Source organism: Phyllobates terribilis, unplaced genomic scaffold (genome assembly GCF_046119375.1).
Source record: "Phyllobates terribilis strain yellow unplaced genomic scaffold, ASM4611937v1 Scaffold_780__1_contigs__length_684500, whole genome shotgun sequence".
NCBI classification, from domain to species: Eukaryota; Metazoa; Chordata; class Amphibia; order Anura; family Dendrobatidae; genus Phyllobates; species Phyllobates terribilis.
Window position 1 is genome coordinate 383605 of NW_027363540.1, and position 16334 is coordinate 399938.

Genomic DNA, 16334 nt, shown 5'->3' on the forward strand with positions numbered 1-16334 from the left:
GGAGGTTGTTGGTGGATCAGACAGAGTGTTCAGGCGAGTATTAACATTCCGCAGGTGACCCAGGATGGCCTCCTGTTGGGACCTCTGACGGGACAGTTCAAGAGCGAGGTCCGAGAGCGAGGGAGCTTGGGTGCCACCGGGTTCCATGGCCCGAGCAAACTGTAACGGGTCCGGGAGGCGGACTGTAACGGGTCCGGGAGGCGGAACCTCTGAGCTACTATACAAGGGGGCGGCCCTTGTAAGGGAGCGGGTGGCAGTCTCTGGGTGAACGGACAGGGAGTTACGGCAAGTGATCAGGGCAGTCTCTGGGTAAGGGGTAGGTACGACCTGTGATGGCAGAGCCTCCGGGTAGGCTAGCAGGCAGGTGGTAGATGTGTGCTCCCAGGTGAGCAAGCGAGAGTCTCTGGAATAGCAGGTGGTCACGGCACGTGACGGCGGAACCTCCGGGCTGGCAGGCAGGTAGGTAACGGAGAAGCGCTCCCAGGTGAGCGGGCAAGAGTCTCTGGAATAGCTGATGGTCACCGCACGTGACAACGGGACCTCCGGGCTGGCAAGCAGGCAGGTAACGGAGATGCGCTCCCAGGTGAGCGGGCAAGAGTCTGGAGTAGCTGGTGGTCACAGCACGTGACAACGGAGCCTCCGGGCTGGCAAGCAGGCAGATAACGGAGAAGCGCTCCCAGGTGAGCGGGCAAGCTGGTCCATAGACAGACTGACCGGAGTAGTAAGGCAGACCGTCGGACCTCAGGCAAGCAGGCAGGTAGCTGATGTGCGCTCCCAGGTGAGCGGGCAAGTTGGTCCTTAGACAGACTGACCGGAGTTGTAAGGCAGACCGTCGGACCTCAGACTGGCAGACAGGTAACAAGTATTCAGGCGGGAATCAGGCAGGTAACTGGCAGGTACTGGCAGGTAACTAGCAGGAAACTGGCAGGAAACTGGCAGGAAACTGGCAACGGGACCTGAGGGCTGAAGCACAGGTGAGACACAGGTGCAAACAACATTGCTCGGGCACCTCCATTTTGGAGGAGGTGCCTTATATATGATGAAGTCCTCCGGCCATTGGCCGGGGACTCTTTATGGCGGCGCGCGCGGCCCCTTTAAGAGGAGGGGAGCGCGCGCGCGCGCGCCCTAAGCACAGGGGCCGGGAAGGAGCGCGCGCTGAGAGCAGAGCAGGAGGAGGACGCCGGGACGGAGCGCGCGCTGACAGCAGAGCGGGGGGAGGAAGCCGGGCACGGAGCAGAGCGGTGAGAGGAGCAGCGTCCCTGCCTAGCAGAGGGCAGGGACGCCGGCACTACAACTATTTTCAACAGATATATTTGTGTCTGAAAAATCAGGGACAAAGAGAATGACGGCACTTCCACTACAAAAACTAGGTGTGAACAGGTGCTTACTAAGAGCAGCTACCTCCATATATAATGAACAAATAAAGTAGCACACTGTAACACTGAGTATATAGATGTGAAATATGAAATATGAATAGCATAACTGCTATGAAAAATAGAAATAAATGAAAAATTTTTTGAAAATTTTTTTTATAGCGCATGAAATATGAAGTATGGAAAATGAATAGCATTACTGCTGTAAATAAATGAGAAATCTTAGCGCATAAATTGGCCAATTCATGTGTACCTGACAGCCGCGGTAAGGCGTTTCTCGATGTCAGGACCTACCAATGTGAATACCTCTCTAAGAGACCTCCGTCTGCTTATGTGTGGGAAAGACAGATCCTGATGCATTTAAAACCACCTGCGGCATGGGGGTGGGGGTGGAGTGCTCAGTCAACGCTGAATCTAGTAACAAAGAGAATGACGGCACTTCCACTACAAAAACTAGGTGTGAACAGGTGCTTACTAAGAGCAGCTACCTCCATATATAATGAACAAATAAAGTAGCACACTGTAACACTGAGTATATAGATGTGAAATATGAAATATGAATAGCATAACTGCTATGAAAAATAGAAATAAATGAAAAATTTTTTGAAAATTTTTTTTATAGCGCATGAAATATGAAGTATGGAAAATGAATAGCATTACTGCTGTAAATAAATGAGAAATCTTAGCGCATAAATTGGCCAATTCATGTGTACCTGACAGCCGCGGTAAGGCGTTTCTCGATGTCAGGACCTACCAATGTGAATACCTCTCTAAGAGACCTCCGTCTGCTTATGTGTGGGAAAGACAGATCCTGATGCATTTAAAACCACCTGCGGCATGGGGGTGGGGGTGTAGTGCTCAGTCAACGCTGAATCTAGTAACAAAGAGAATGACGGCACTTCCACTACAAAAACTAGGTGTGAACAGGTGCTTACTAAGAGCAGCTACCTCCATATATAATGAACAAATAAAGTAGCACACTGTAACACTGAGTATATAGATGTGAAATATGAAATATGAATAGCATAACTGCTATGAAAAATAGAAATAAATGAAAAATTTTTTGAAAATTTTTTTTATAGCGCATGAAATATGAAGTATGGAAAATGAATAGCATTACTGCTGTAAATAAATGAGAAATCTTAGCGCATAAATTGGCCAATTCATGTGTATCTGACAGCCGCGGTAAGGCGTTTCTCGATGTCAGGACCTACCAGGATCTGTCTTTCCCACACATAAGCAGACGGAGGTGTCTTAGAGAGGTATTCACATTGGTAGGTCCTGACATCGAGAAACGCCTTACCGCGGCTGTCAGGTACACATGAATTGGCCAATTTATGCGCTAAGATTTCTCATTTATTTACAGCAGTAATGCTATTCATTTTCCATACTTCATATTTCATGCGCTATAAAAAAAATTTTCAAAAATTTTTTCATTTATTTCTATTTTTCATAGCAGTTATGCTATTCATATTTCATATTTCACATCTATATACTCAGTGTTACAGTGTGCTACTTTATTTGTTCATGAAAAATCAGGGAGACACTATTATTTTTTTTTTTACGGCAAAAAATGCCAAAAGCAGGATAATAGAGATTTTTTACCGTGGAACAGCAAAACCACACTGCTGTCTCTCTGGCCTACACCAGACTATTTTCAACAGATATATTTGTGTCTGAAAAATCAGGGAGACACTATTATTTTTTTTTTTTACGGCAAAAAATGCCAAAAGCAGGATAATAGAGATTTTTTACCGTGGAACAGCAAAACCACACTTCTGTCTCTCTGGCCTACACCAGACTATTTTCAACAGATATATTTGTGTCTGAAAAATCAGGGAGACACTATTATTTTTTTTTTACGGCAAAAAATGCCAAAAGCATTTAGATGAAAAAAAGGGACTTTTCCTGGCCCCCGAGACCTGGAGCTAAGTCCAGCAATTTCAGCAACAGGAGCACACAGGACTGTAATGCAGCGTTTGCTGGTATAACCACTGCGTCTCCTATACAGCCTGCCTGCCTGATATCTGGGATGGATATTAGTCCTTAGAAGGACTGTTTGTTTGATCTGGCAGCCTTTACAGACCCTACACTAACTATTTCGCAGTTTATATCTCTCCCTAAATCAACAGCGCTGTCCCTACACTGTCTGTTCTGGAGCGACTGTGTCCAAGATGGCGGCGCCCCGTTTTAAATACTCGAGGTGACGCTGTGCGGCCAGCCAATCACTGTAATGCCCACAAACAACATGGCTGCGGCATTAAAGTGACTGGCTGGCAATCCCTGCATGTTCATTGGCTCTGTAAAGAGCGCCAAACATGCAGGGCGGAGACCCGAGCTCCCGCCCGAGTAACCCGGAAATGCTCGGTGCTCGCCGAACATCTCGAGTAGCGTGATGCTCGGGCGAGTACCGAGCAGTGTCGAGCATGCTCGCTCAATACTACACATTGCACCACAAACTGTCCAGGAGTTGGCGGATGCTTTAGTCCAGGTCTGGGAGGAGATCCCACAGGAGACCATCCACAACCTCATCAGTAGCATGCCCAGGCGTTGTAGGGAGGTCATACAGGCACGTGGAGGCCACACACAATACTGAGCCTCATTTTGACTTGTTTTAAGGACATTACATAAAAGTACGATCAGCCTGTTGTGTGTTTTTCCACTTTAATTTTGGGGGTGACTCCAAATCCAGGCCTCCATTGGTTAATAAATTTGATTTCCATTGATGATTTTTGTGTGATTTTGTTGTCAGCACATTCAACTTTGTACAGAACAAAGTATTCAATGAGAATATTTCATTCATTCAGATCTAGGATGTGTTATTTGAGTGTTCCCTTTATTTTTTTGAGCAGTGTATATACACAGTGTGTCTATCTGTGTCTGTGTGTGACAGCTGAGTGTGTGTACACTTTATGGAACATAATACTATGTTGTGATTGGGGTCTGTGGGGCATCATACAGTGTGTGGGCATTGTTAGGGCTGTATACTATGTGTGAGAGGCTGTTGGGTATCATGCAGTGTTGTGGGCACTATTGGGGCCATATACTATGTGTGGAGGGCTGAGGGGGCATCATAAAGTGTTGTGGGCAAAGTTGGAGCTGTATACTATATGTGGGGGGTTTCAGGGGCATCGTACAGAGTTGTTTGCACTGTTGGGGCTGTGGCGCCCCTGAGGGTTCGGTCGCCACAGAGGTATTGCATCTCATCCAGATGTGTGGTACTTCACTCTCAGGTAAGGAAGGAGTATGGCTCAGGATCCTAACACCAGCATTCGCTACACCACATTTCCGGGGGACAAGGCAAGATTGCTCCTACGGGAGAGCACAGTCCCTGATCCCTGGCTGGAGTGGGGGGAACCACCTAGAGAGGGGGAACCATGTAGTGGATGGGGTGAAGGACGCAGATCCTGGGAACACTTGAGTGGGAGCAGTATAAAATAGGGACACCATCTTAGAGAGTTCAGTCAGAGGAGGAGAAGTGAAGGAGCAGAGGCTCTGTATGAGCTCTGCTCCAGAGGTGGGCCTAGCCTGTGAGGCCCAGGACTGAAGGAGAGAAGAGAGGAGTGGGAGCAGGAAGGCTCCAGGAACTGAAGGGACCCTAGGGGTACGGGCCATGCAGAAGGCCACCCGTACGCCCGCTGCTACCAGGAGGTAGAGGGGTCAGGCCAGATAAGGGGAACCGGTCCCTCAACTAGCAGAGAAACAGCAAGGCTCAACTAGAAACCGGAAGCTGCAGCACTTTATGTACCGTAAGCCAAAAGTCCACACCAGTCTCACTAAGAAGGTAGCCACATAGGACCCAGGGGACGGAACACACGTCGCCCGCCAAGGCCCGAGGGTACCGGATAGAAGTGTCACTGAGTGTGAGGTGCAGGGAGAAGGCCAGAGAAAAGACACACAGAGGAGGATCCTGCTAAATACTCCGGAGTTACCTGGGGGTCGGTTGAACCCCTCACTGAGTGAGCACAGAACGACGAGGGCCGTTACATGGGTCCCTGTAACCAGAACTGCAATAACTGTGAGTAAAGACCTTGGGACTGCATCACACGGACTCTGTTTTCATTACTGACTCCTTGCCCTACAATCACCATCATCCACTCACACTGCCCTGAAGCTACACTCTTCCTGTGGGGAGTTATACCACATGTGCTGCCAAACCATCAGCTTCAGAGGACTGTTCCGCAGCGGCGGCCTCATTGCCCGCACTCCACAGGTGGCGTAGTCGGACATTATAAAACCCCTACACACAAATACTACCCTTAGATTGACCGCCCTGGGTCACGGACCGGGTCACCGCCACAGTGACTACAACCCCCAGCGTCTACCGGCCCGGCTCCGGGTACCCCACGGCCCAGGGGGCACGTCAACTTTGGCGTAGTCGGCAGGATATGAGCCCACCCGTTATCACTGGGTATCGCGCGCCTAAAGACTGTTTTCTACTAAATGTGGCGCCCGCCCCAGAAGAATGGGCGCCATTATGTGCGTGCTAAAAGACGACAAGAAACCACCTCCCATCGTGGGCCAGGTCCCAGAATGGTGCCAGAAGCGGAGCCCGCCCCAAACAGCAGTGGTCATGTATGCAAGTGTGTCCATCAAGTTGGGGGGGCTGACCCTGAAAGTAACCGACAGCAGATTGCCATGGGACCACAACAAACTGCCCTGGGACCGCCCCCAAAAGGGGAGAGGAGAGAAGAAAACTGGGAGACAGGGCGTGGTCTGGATCAGTCTAGACAGACCGCACCCTGTAGGGAAGATGGAGGACGGCAGCACAAGAGCCCCAGTCAGCGGCCTGCTGCAGGCCGCAGCACCCTACACCTTGGAGGAGCTAGTGGCTAAGCTGCCCCAGGAGGACTCGGAGTTCCTCCGCTCTGGGATGGAAGACCAGGGCCGGAGGATGGAGAGGGCCTAGCGAGACGCCATCACCGGGTGGAGACGGGAGATGGAACAGCGGATGGCGAACCGGCAGCCGACGACGCTACCAAGCACTGGCGGTGCCCCAGCCTTAGCGGAGCCCGACCAGCGCCAGGAGGCGACACGTGACGCAGGAGCGGCCGCGGGAGCAGGTAGGAGGAGTTTCCCTGTCCCGGGCGCTGCCAGCGTCGACCTGCTCCTGGGCCCCCTGGTGGAGCCGCTGACCCCGGGCGCTACCAACACCAGCCCGCTCCTGACCCCGCAGCAAGGCTCCCAGCCAAGCCCTCCAGCCCCGGGCGCCACCAGCGGCGGCCCGCTCCTAGGCCCCCAGCCAAGCCCTCCAGCCCCGGGCGCCGCCAGCGTCGACCTGCTCCTGGGCCCGCTGGTGGAGCTGCTGACCCCAGGCGCCACCAGCAGCGGCCCGCACCTGACCCCGCCGCAAGGTCCACAAGTCCCGGGCGCGCCTGCCCTGCACGCCCCGCAAGCCCAGACACCGCCACCTCCGGGCACCGGCACAGCCAGCCAGCTTCTGGGTCCCCTGCAGGAACCAACTACCCCACCAGCCAAGTGGGTATACAGACGTCGCCGGTGGGACTGGTCCACGGAGGTGGAGGACCAGCGGCCCTCGCTCCTACCCGCTCCGCAGCCTGCCGCCATCTCCCGGTTGCCGGAAGACGAGGCCCAGTTTGAGTGGGATCACTCTGGGGAGGACCTGATGGGGTTGTCCCAGGAGACCAGGGCAGCCGCAGCCCGTCGCAAAGAGTTCTGCCACCAGCAGCTGGTCCAATTTCAAAAAGGAAAAAGAGCGCAGCTCACGGCGCGTGCGGTGGGAGAAATTAGAGGCCCAGAATATGCAGGAAAAGACCCGGGCCTGCCAGGCCAACAAAGCCACCCACGGTCCCAAGGAAGAAGGGACCGTAGTTAAATTCAATTTGGATGCCGGGTGGGGATTCATCCGGGACCCATACACAGACATTGATCTGTTCGTCAACAGGAGGGACGTGGAGTCCCACCTAATAGCAGGTCACCCTGATAGGGACCTCTACCCCGGAGACATCGTGACCTATACCCATCACAAAGGAGTCAGAGGCTGGTATGCCTTAAATGTCCACAAGGTGGTAGAAGAGCACGGCTTCTACCAGTATGAAGCTGAAGACCCGGCTGGGTCAGCTTGTGATGAACTAGAGCCTCCCTGGAGGGAGCAATACTACTAAGGACTGCCAGTAGTAATCAGTACCCGTACAGCAGCATAGACGCTGCAGGTTCACCGTTTGTGTTTTTACTAGGTTGTTTAGTTACCCGTAAAGGGTCCAGAGACTAACTGGCTGAGGACTGGGAGCAGCCGCTTCTTGTAAATAGTTGCACCTCTTGAGGTGCCCCTTATTGGTTTTATAAGAACTACAACGAGTGACCTCAGAACAAAAACCCGTTGTAGGTGACCGAAGACGAGGTCCAGCATCTGGATCGTCTAAGCCCTGCAGCCACCCCAGGGCCTCCGTTGAGGGTTTGGAACGGGTCCGTCATATTCATGTTTGCAAGTTTGTACTTTATCGAAAAATGGACACCTGGTTGCAGTCATTACTGTGACCGGTTGACCAAAAGTTTTACTTGAAAATGTGTTGATATGAAGAATGTTTATATTAAAAATGTCTTATATGTGTGAAGAAATATTTTATAAGTGTGAAGAGAAATGTCCTTTAAAAAGTATCCATAATGTTATATAATGTGATGCATCCAAAAATTTGCATGTCCTAATTTACCCTGTCTTTTGCTCTGTTCCAGCCCGTGGATGTGCTGTGTTTTACCAGGGGGGTGTGTGGCGCCCCTGAGGGTTCGGTCGCCACAGAGGTATTGCATCTCACCCAGAGGTGTGGTATCTCACTCCCATGTAAGGAAAGAGTACAGCTCAGGACCCTAACACCAGCATTCACTACACCACATTTCCGGGGGACAGGGCGAGATTGCTCCTACAGGAGAGCACAGTCCCTGGTCCCTGGCTGGAGTGGGGGGAACCACCTAGAGAGGGGGAACTATGTAGTGGATGGGGTGGAGGACATAGATACTGGGAGCACATGTGTAGGAGGTATAAAAGTAAGGAACCATCTTGGTTCAGACAGAAGAGCAGGTGGAGTTCCAGTCAGACAGACTGAGGAGAAGTCAGGGAGCAGAGGCTCTGTATGAGCTCTGCTCCAAAGGCGGGCCAAGTCAGGAGGCCTGAGCCTGAGAGAGAGGAGAGGGAGCAGGACGGCTCCAGGAATGAGGAGTGAAGGGACCCTAGGGGTACGGGCCGTGCAGCAAGCCACCCGTACCAGGAGGTAGAGGGGTCAGGCTAGAACAGGGAACCGGGTCCTTCAACTAGTAGAGAAACAGCAAATGCTTAACTAGGAACCGGAGGCTGCAGCATTTCAAGTACTGCAGACCACAAGTCCACACCAGTACACTAAGAAGGTATCAGCACAGGACCCAGGGGACAGAACACACGTCGCCCGCCAAGGCCCGAGGGTACCGGATAGAAGTGGCGCTGGGTGTGAGGTGCAGGAAGAGGCCAGAGGAAGGTACACAGAACGGGGTCCTGATAAGTGCTCTGGAAATACCTGAGGGTGGACTGAACCCCTCACTGAGTACGCACAGCACGACAGGGGAAGATTGCTTGGTACCTGTAATCTGAACTACAACAACAGTGAGTAAAGACCCTGGGACTGCACTATCCTGTCTCTGTGTTCCTTGCGGCGCCAGCACTCATAGCACTAGAACGCCCTGCACAATCACCACCATCATCCAAGCACGCTGCCCTGAAGCTACACTCCTCCTGTGGGGAGTCACATCACCTTGCTGCACATACCACCAGCTTCAGCGGACTGCTCCGCAGTGGCGGTTACCAATGACCGCAATCCACAGGTGGCTTAGTCGGACATTAACATTTGTACATATAGACTACCCCTTTGGTTTGACCGCCCTGGGTCACGGACCGGGTCACCACCACGGTGACTACAACCCCCAGCATCTACAAGGCCCGGCTCCGGGTATCCCCATGGCTCAGGGGGCGCGTCATCATGGCCAGGTATTTTTGACAAGGAAGGAAAAGTTTTCAAAGATGGTCAAGCAATACCTGGCCGACCAAACCAGCTTATTTGTTAATTCCTCTGCGACCTTCAGCTATTGGGTCTCAAAGCTGGACACCTGGCATGAGCTGTCCCTCTATGCCTTGGAGGTGTTGTGCTGCACTGCCGCTAGGGTCTTGTCTCAGCAGATTTTTAGTGCCAAAGGGGGGTCATAACGGACAGGCGCTTTCTCCTGCAACAGAAAGGCTGACTGATAACAATGAACAAAGCATGGATTATACCAGGCTTTTACACACCACCTGATGACAGCAGCATATAAAGTGTTTTTAATGTTCTATATTTGAATGAGGCCTGCCAGTTGTTGCCTTCTAGGGTCTATGGATGACCTTACTTATAATTTGTTCCTGCCTTTGTACTTGTGCAAAGCCTTTATGAATGTAGGAGTACCACAACTACACTTTGTTCACAATATTTGAATGAGGCACTACAGTTGGTGCCTTCAAGAGAGTATGGATAACCCTGCTTGTAATTTTTGGCAGGATTTGCACTTAGTGCATAGCCTTTATGAGTCTAGGAGTACCACTACATGACAATTTGAACAGAATGTGTATGAGACCCTCCTTTATGTCTAATACAGGGTGTATCCGAGTCGATAATTTTTGGCAGTTCGTGCTTCCTTCATAAATTACACTGAAGTTTACTATTTTTTCATAAAAAAAACAATTTTGGTTTACTTAAATTATAATTTTTTTAAAATGCTTTTTAAATTTTGCCTTATATACAAGTTATTATACAGGAAACATATTTCTTAACATTTTTTTTCATCTAAAATGCAATTTATCGTTGATTTGGAATGTTTTATTGTCAGTCCTTAAAGTGGAGTAAAAGTGTGAAACCATTGTTCTCAGCTGTGATCTGGGAGTCGGAGATGCTTCCAGGGGTCTTCCCCATGCTGTTCTCCTTCCATTCAGCACCTTTCTCATCCATTTGCACATTTTCTCTGCCCCCCAGACCTCCTTGTAGGGTCTGCCGGAAAAATGCTCAGATTTCTCATTGACTCCCATTATACTCGTTACTCGAAACGAGCACCCGAGCATTAGGAATTGTTTGGTCCGAGTAAGGAGCATTTTAGTTACTCGTGCATGCGTCCTGCAGTCACCGAGCACTGATCAGTGACACAAATCACTAATCGTCACTCGTGCTCGCTGTTTTCCAGTAATTTTTTTTCCTCTAATCCCCAACCTCCACCCTTCCTTTACACCACTTCCGTGCATGCGTCCTGCAGCCGCCGAGCCGCTGATCAGACGCGCATCACTAATTGGAACCAATGCTCACATTTGGCTAGGACTTTTTTCTTTCCTTTCTATTTTTTTTATCCTCTTTTTTCACCAGATCTGTGTATGCGTCCTACAGCCATTGAGCGCTGATCGGCATCCGATTATTTATTTTTTTTGTGTGTGATAAAACAATTAAAAAAAATGAGAGTAATTAATAGGACTAGAATAGGGACAGCAAAAATATACATGGTGTGGTAGCCTTTTTATACATGGTGTGGTAGGTCGACTTGCTCGGCCGCTTCCGGAAGTAGACTCAGGAACCAGGTTTTCTCTGCAAGCTTTATTATATGGCATAATGCTGTCACATCAGGTATTAGTGCAATACAGAGGGAAAAGGGAAAGGGAGCCCAGACACTAGGGAAAGGGGGAAGTGGAGACCTCCTAGTCTAGTCTAGCATCACTGTTTCTCAACTACCGCCCCTATATTGACTCTTCAGCAATCGCTGCACGCGTGCCTCGCCCTACTTTCCCTCATGTATGGCTACGGCTAGGGATGGAAAGAGATGAGCACTAGTCAACCGCCACTAAACACTATAGACAACAAGGGAAGACAAAACGGGGAAATTGCTTAGCTTTAGATCAGTTCAAATATACACACGGCCTCAAGCTCCAGAAAGGACTAAGTGCTGCTCCTGATAAGCCTCACAAGTGGAAATGAATATAGCCGGCGACTCCCTCTCAGACACACCAGGTATATATATGACATGCCCCCTGGGCCGCGCGCGTGTGGGGAAACCCGGAACCGGACTCATTGCGGATGCTGGGGGTTGTAGTCTTCGTGCGGCGGGGACCCGGTCCCGTGGCTCAGGGTGGTCAACTCAAATGGCAGTCTATTTGTGTGGTTTTTATGATATTAAACGTCCGACTACGCCACCCGTGGATTGCGGTCAGGATGAACCGCCGCTGCAGGGCAGACCGCTGAGGCTGGTGTTGTAAGTGCAGCAGAGTGTAGTACAACTCCCCACGGGAGGAGTGTAGTCTCAGGGCAGTGTATGCGGAGGATGGGAGTGATGGTGCAGGAGTAGCAGTGACGACACAGAGTCAGTGATGCAGTCCAGGGTCTTTACTCACAGTTCTTATTATCCAGACCACTTCTGCAGGTAACGGCTGCCTACGTCGTACTGTGCTCACCAGCCTCTGCTCCCACCTCCTGCTCCCTCTTCTTCTCTCACTGAACTGTCTTCTCTTTTAGTGCTTGCTTGGCCTCACAGGCTAGGCCCGCCTCCGGAGCAGAGCTCCACAGAGGCCCTGCTCTGTCACTTCCTCTCTCAGACTGAACACTGATCTAAGATGGTGCCCACCTTTTATACCTCCCTCTAGGTGCACCCAGGAACTACCTCCTCCCTGCTCCTGCACTACAGGGTTCCCACTTCCTCGGTGTTCCCTCCCCCCACTCCAGCCAGGGACAGGGACTGTCGTGCTCTACTTGGAGCATATCGGTCGCCCTGCCCCCTGGAAATCTGGTGTAAAGCATGCAGGTGTCAGGGTCCTGATCCACACTGCATCCATACCTGAGAGTGAGATATCGCACATCTGGCTGAGATGCAATACCTCTGTAGCAACCGAGCCCTCGGGGTGCTACATATACACCCAGGCCAGAGAGCTAATTAGCAAGAGAGAGGTAGCCACTTGGTCCTAAAGACAGCTTCTTATCTACAATCTTATCTTATCTGTAATGCCAAACGTAGAGATCTCCTGCAACCCACTGCAGGGCGACTGTTTGTCACCTTTGACACACTTGCGATAGTAGCCCCCCCTCTACGAGTGGCCTCAGGACCGGGTTTCTCAGGAAAAGAGGTGTGGAATGAGCTAACCAATCTGGGAACGTTCACCTCTGACGCTGAAACTCACATCCTCTCCTCTGGACTATGGCCTTTTCAGTGCACCAAGTATTGTAAAGAACAACATTTGAGATGAGAATCTACAATCCTCAAAATCTGGAACTCCAGATTACCATCAACCAGTACTGGGGGCGGTGGTAGACTTGAGGGTTCAAGAGGTTCCACATACCTTTTGAGTAAGGATATGTGGAACACATTGTGGACCTTTAAGGGCCTGAGGAAGTTCAAGATGAAACGCTGCTGAGTTAATGACGGTGGTTATTTTATAGGGCTTATTAGCCTAGGTCCCAGCTTCCAAGAAGGAACTTTTAATCTTATATTCGTGGTAGACAACCACACAAAATCATTCACATTCAGGTCCAGACCTGGCAAGCTTTTTCTGTCGGCCATACGTTTATACCTGTTTCACATGGTCTTTAAGTTTCAAAGAACACCCTGCCATATGGAGGAGAGCAATGATGTAAACCGTTCCTCCTCAGAAACTCATGAAGCTCTTCCCCCACTGAAGGTACCAAACTGTGGATGATAACCATATGTACCGAAGAACGGTGACCTGCCAGTGGATTCTTGACGATGATTATTGATGGCAAATTCTGCTGGCGGTAAGTAGGATGTCCAATCCTCCTGATTTTCGGAAATGAAACACCTGAGGTATGTCTCCAAGTTCTGATTGACACGCTCGGTCTGACCATTCGACTGAGGGTAGAAGGCAGATGAAAAGGACTGCTGCACCCCCGGTCGAGAACAGAATGCCTTCCAGAACTTGGAAACAAACTGGGTCCCCTGATCAGACACCACATCAGAGAGAACCCCGTGAAGCTTCACAATATAATTTATGAACACCTGAGCAAGTGTCTTGGCATTGGGAAGTGCAGGTAATGCGACAAAGTGAACCATTTTACTGAACCTATCTACTACCACCAAAACCACTGTTTCACCTGCAGAAACCGGTAGGTCAGTAATAAAATGCATGGACAAGTGTGTCCATGACCTACTAGGGATAAGTAGCGGAAGAAGAGTACCAGACGGAGGGGTATACGAAACCTTAGAACGCGCGCAAATACTACAAGCAGCTAAGTGTTCAATTGGATCCCGATGCAACCCCAGCCACCAAAAACGATGAGAGAGGAGGTCCGCAGTTGCCTTACCACCTGGATGCTCAGCAAGCACAGAGTTATGATGTTCCTTGATTACTTTGCGGCGCAGGTCAGATGGTACAAATAACTTTCCTGAAGGGCAGAAGGCAGGGGCGTCCCCCTGAGCCTCCAACACCTCACCGTCCAGTTCAGGATAAAGAGCGAAAATGACTACCCCTTTCTGTAATATCAGGGCAGGGTTCTCATGGTCACCACCACCAGGGAAGCTCCGGGACAAAGCATCAGCCTTGACATTTTTGACCCCTGGACGAAGAGTGACAACAAAATTGAACCCAGGGTTGAGACATTTAGCTGACTGGAGATATGACGGGTTCTTATGGTCAGTAATAACAGTAATAGGATGGACAGCCTCCTCCAACTAATGTCGACATTACTTGAACGCCAATTTGATCGCCAAAAGTTCCCTATTACCCATGTCCTAATTTCTCTCTGCTGAAGACAATTTTTTAGAAAAGAAGGCGCATGGATGCCATTTACCAGGGGATGAACCCTGAGACAACACAGCCCCAACCCCAACATCAGAAGCATCAACCTCCACATTAAAGGGTTGAGAAACATCGGGTTGACTGAGTATACATGCAGTGGCAAAATGGTTCTTTAAGGAAGAAAAAGCCTGGAGGGAAGAATCAGGAAGAGGGTTTGGATCATGGATGGTAATTTGATGTAATTCCCGGAAATCTAAACAGGAACGTAGACCGCCATCTTTTTTCTTCACAAAGAAGAACCCTGCCGCCACTAGCGAAGATGAGGGTCTGATATATCCCTTCTCCAGACAAAGGAAAAAAAATTACAGCTTTTTTTTTTTTCTTTTCAAAACGTGCTCGGCCGGCTATAATGTCACGCCAGGAGTTAGTGCAACACAAAGGGAAAAGGGAAAGGAGGAAGTAGAGACCTCCTAGTATGGTCTAACGTCACCCTGTCTTAACTACCGTACCTATATTGCCTCTTCAGCAATCACCGTATGCGTGCCTCGCCCTACTTTCCCTGGCGTACGGCTACGGCTAGGGATGGAAGGAGATGAGAACTAGTCAACCTCCACTAAACACTATAGACAACAAGAGAAGACAAAACAGGGGAAAATTGCTTAGCTTTAGATGATTTCAAATATACACATGGCCTCAAGCTCCAGAAAGGATGAAGTGCTGCTCCTGATAAGCCTCACAAGTAGAAATGAATATAGCCGGCGACTCCCTCTCAGACACACCAGGTATATATACACCCAGGCCAGAGAGCTAATTAGCAAGAGAGAGGTAGCTACTTGGTCCTAAAGACAGCCTCTTATCTAAGAAGCTGTCTGCAATGCCAAACGTAGATGTCTCCTGCAACCCACTGTAGGGCGACTGTCTGTCACCTCTGACACACCCGTGACAAAAGCTCTGCAACTCCAGCAAAGATAAACACAGCCTTACTAGCAAAACAACATAACAAAAGATAAACAATAGCACAGTCCATATGTGTATGTGCCATTCACCCACACAGGTTATGTCCACCCTTCAGCTCTGTCCTGAGCTATGGCTGTCCAGCCTGGAGACCTTGCCTCTCCAAACACAACACAAAGAAAAAAAAACAGGACTGAACATTTAAAGCTTGCTCAGCCACACCCTGAGGAGGAGATATGGGGAATGACTTCCCTCCCATCTCTACATCATTCCCATAAAACCACACCCTTTAAAAGAGGTAACCCACAGCATATAACATGCTGGCAGAGATTCAGTAGGTCTCAGTTCACACAGGAGAGAATCCTGAGTGACGCATACCTCCCCTCGCATATAATACCAGTGACTCTGTCACATATTCCCCCCCTCTGCCAAAAGCTGGGGGGCACCTTCAGTCACCCAGCAGGGAATTCTGGAGAGGGCAGTAGCATTAGCGTGTAACTTCCCAGGTCTATGCTCCATGTGAAAATTAAAGTCTTTGAGACCTAAGAACCACCTAGTTGCTCAGGCATTCTTACCCTTCTTTTCCCTCAACCATCTCAAAGGGGCATAGTCTGACACCAATTTAAACTTTTGGCCAAGTAGGTAATATCTTAGCGTGTGTATGGCTGATTTTATGGCTAAGCATTCTTTCTTCACAATGGCATAATTTTTCTCACAGGATGAGAGCTTCCGGCTCATATACAGGATGGGATGCTCTTCCCCATTTATCTCCTGTGACGGCACGGCTCCTAGGCCAACTTCTGAGTCATCTGTCTGGAGCACAAACTCTTTAGTAAAGTCTGGTGCAACCAGGACCGGCTGCTTACAGAGTGCCAGCTTCAGCTGTTGGAACGTCATCTCGGTTTCAACCGTCCATTTCGCCCTCGTTGATTTTGTGCCTTTCAGAAGGTCCGTCAGTGGTGCGGCAATCATAGAAAAATTTGGGATAAACCGCCGGTAATATCCCACGATTCCAAGAAACGCTCTCACCTGCTTCTTGGAGAGCGGTTGCAGCCAGTTCTGAATTGCCTCGTTCTTATTGACCTGTGGCTTAATTTCGCCTCTCCCAACTACGTAGCTTAAGTACTTGGCCTCCTTTTTTTGTTATTTTCTGTAAAGTAGTTAAAAATTATATACATTTCTCTTCATGTTTTGAATTAGAAAACAGTGTGTAATGTTCCCAATGCTGGAAATAAAAACTAGTAGAAAGATTTTGTGCTTAACTCATGTTTTTG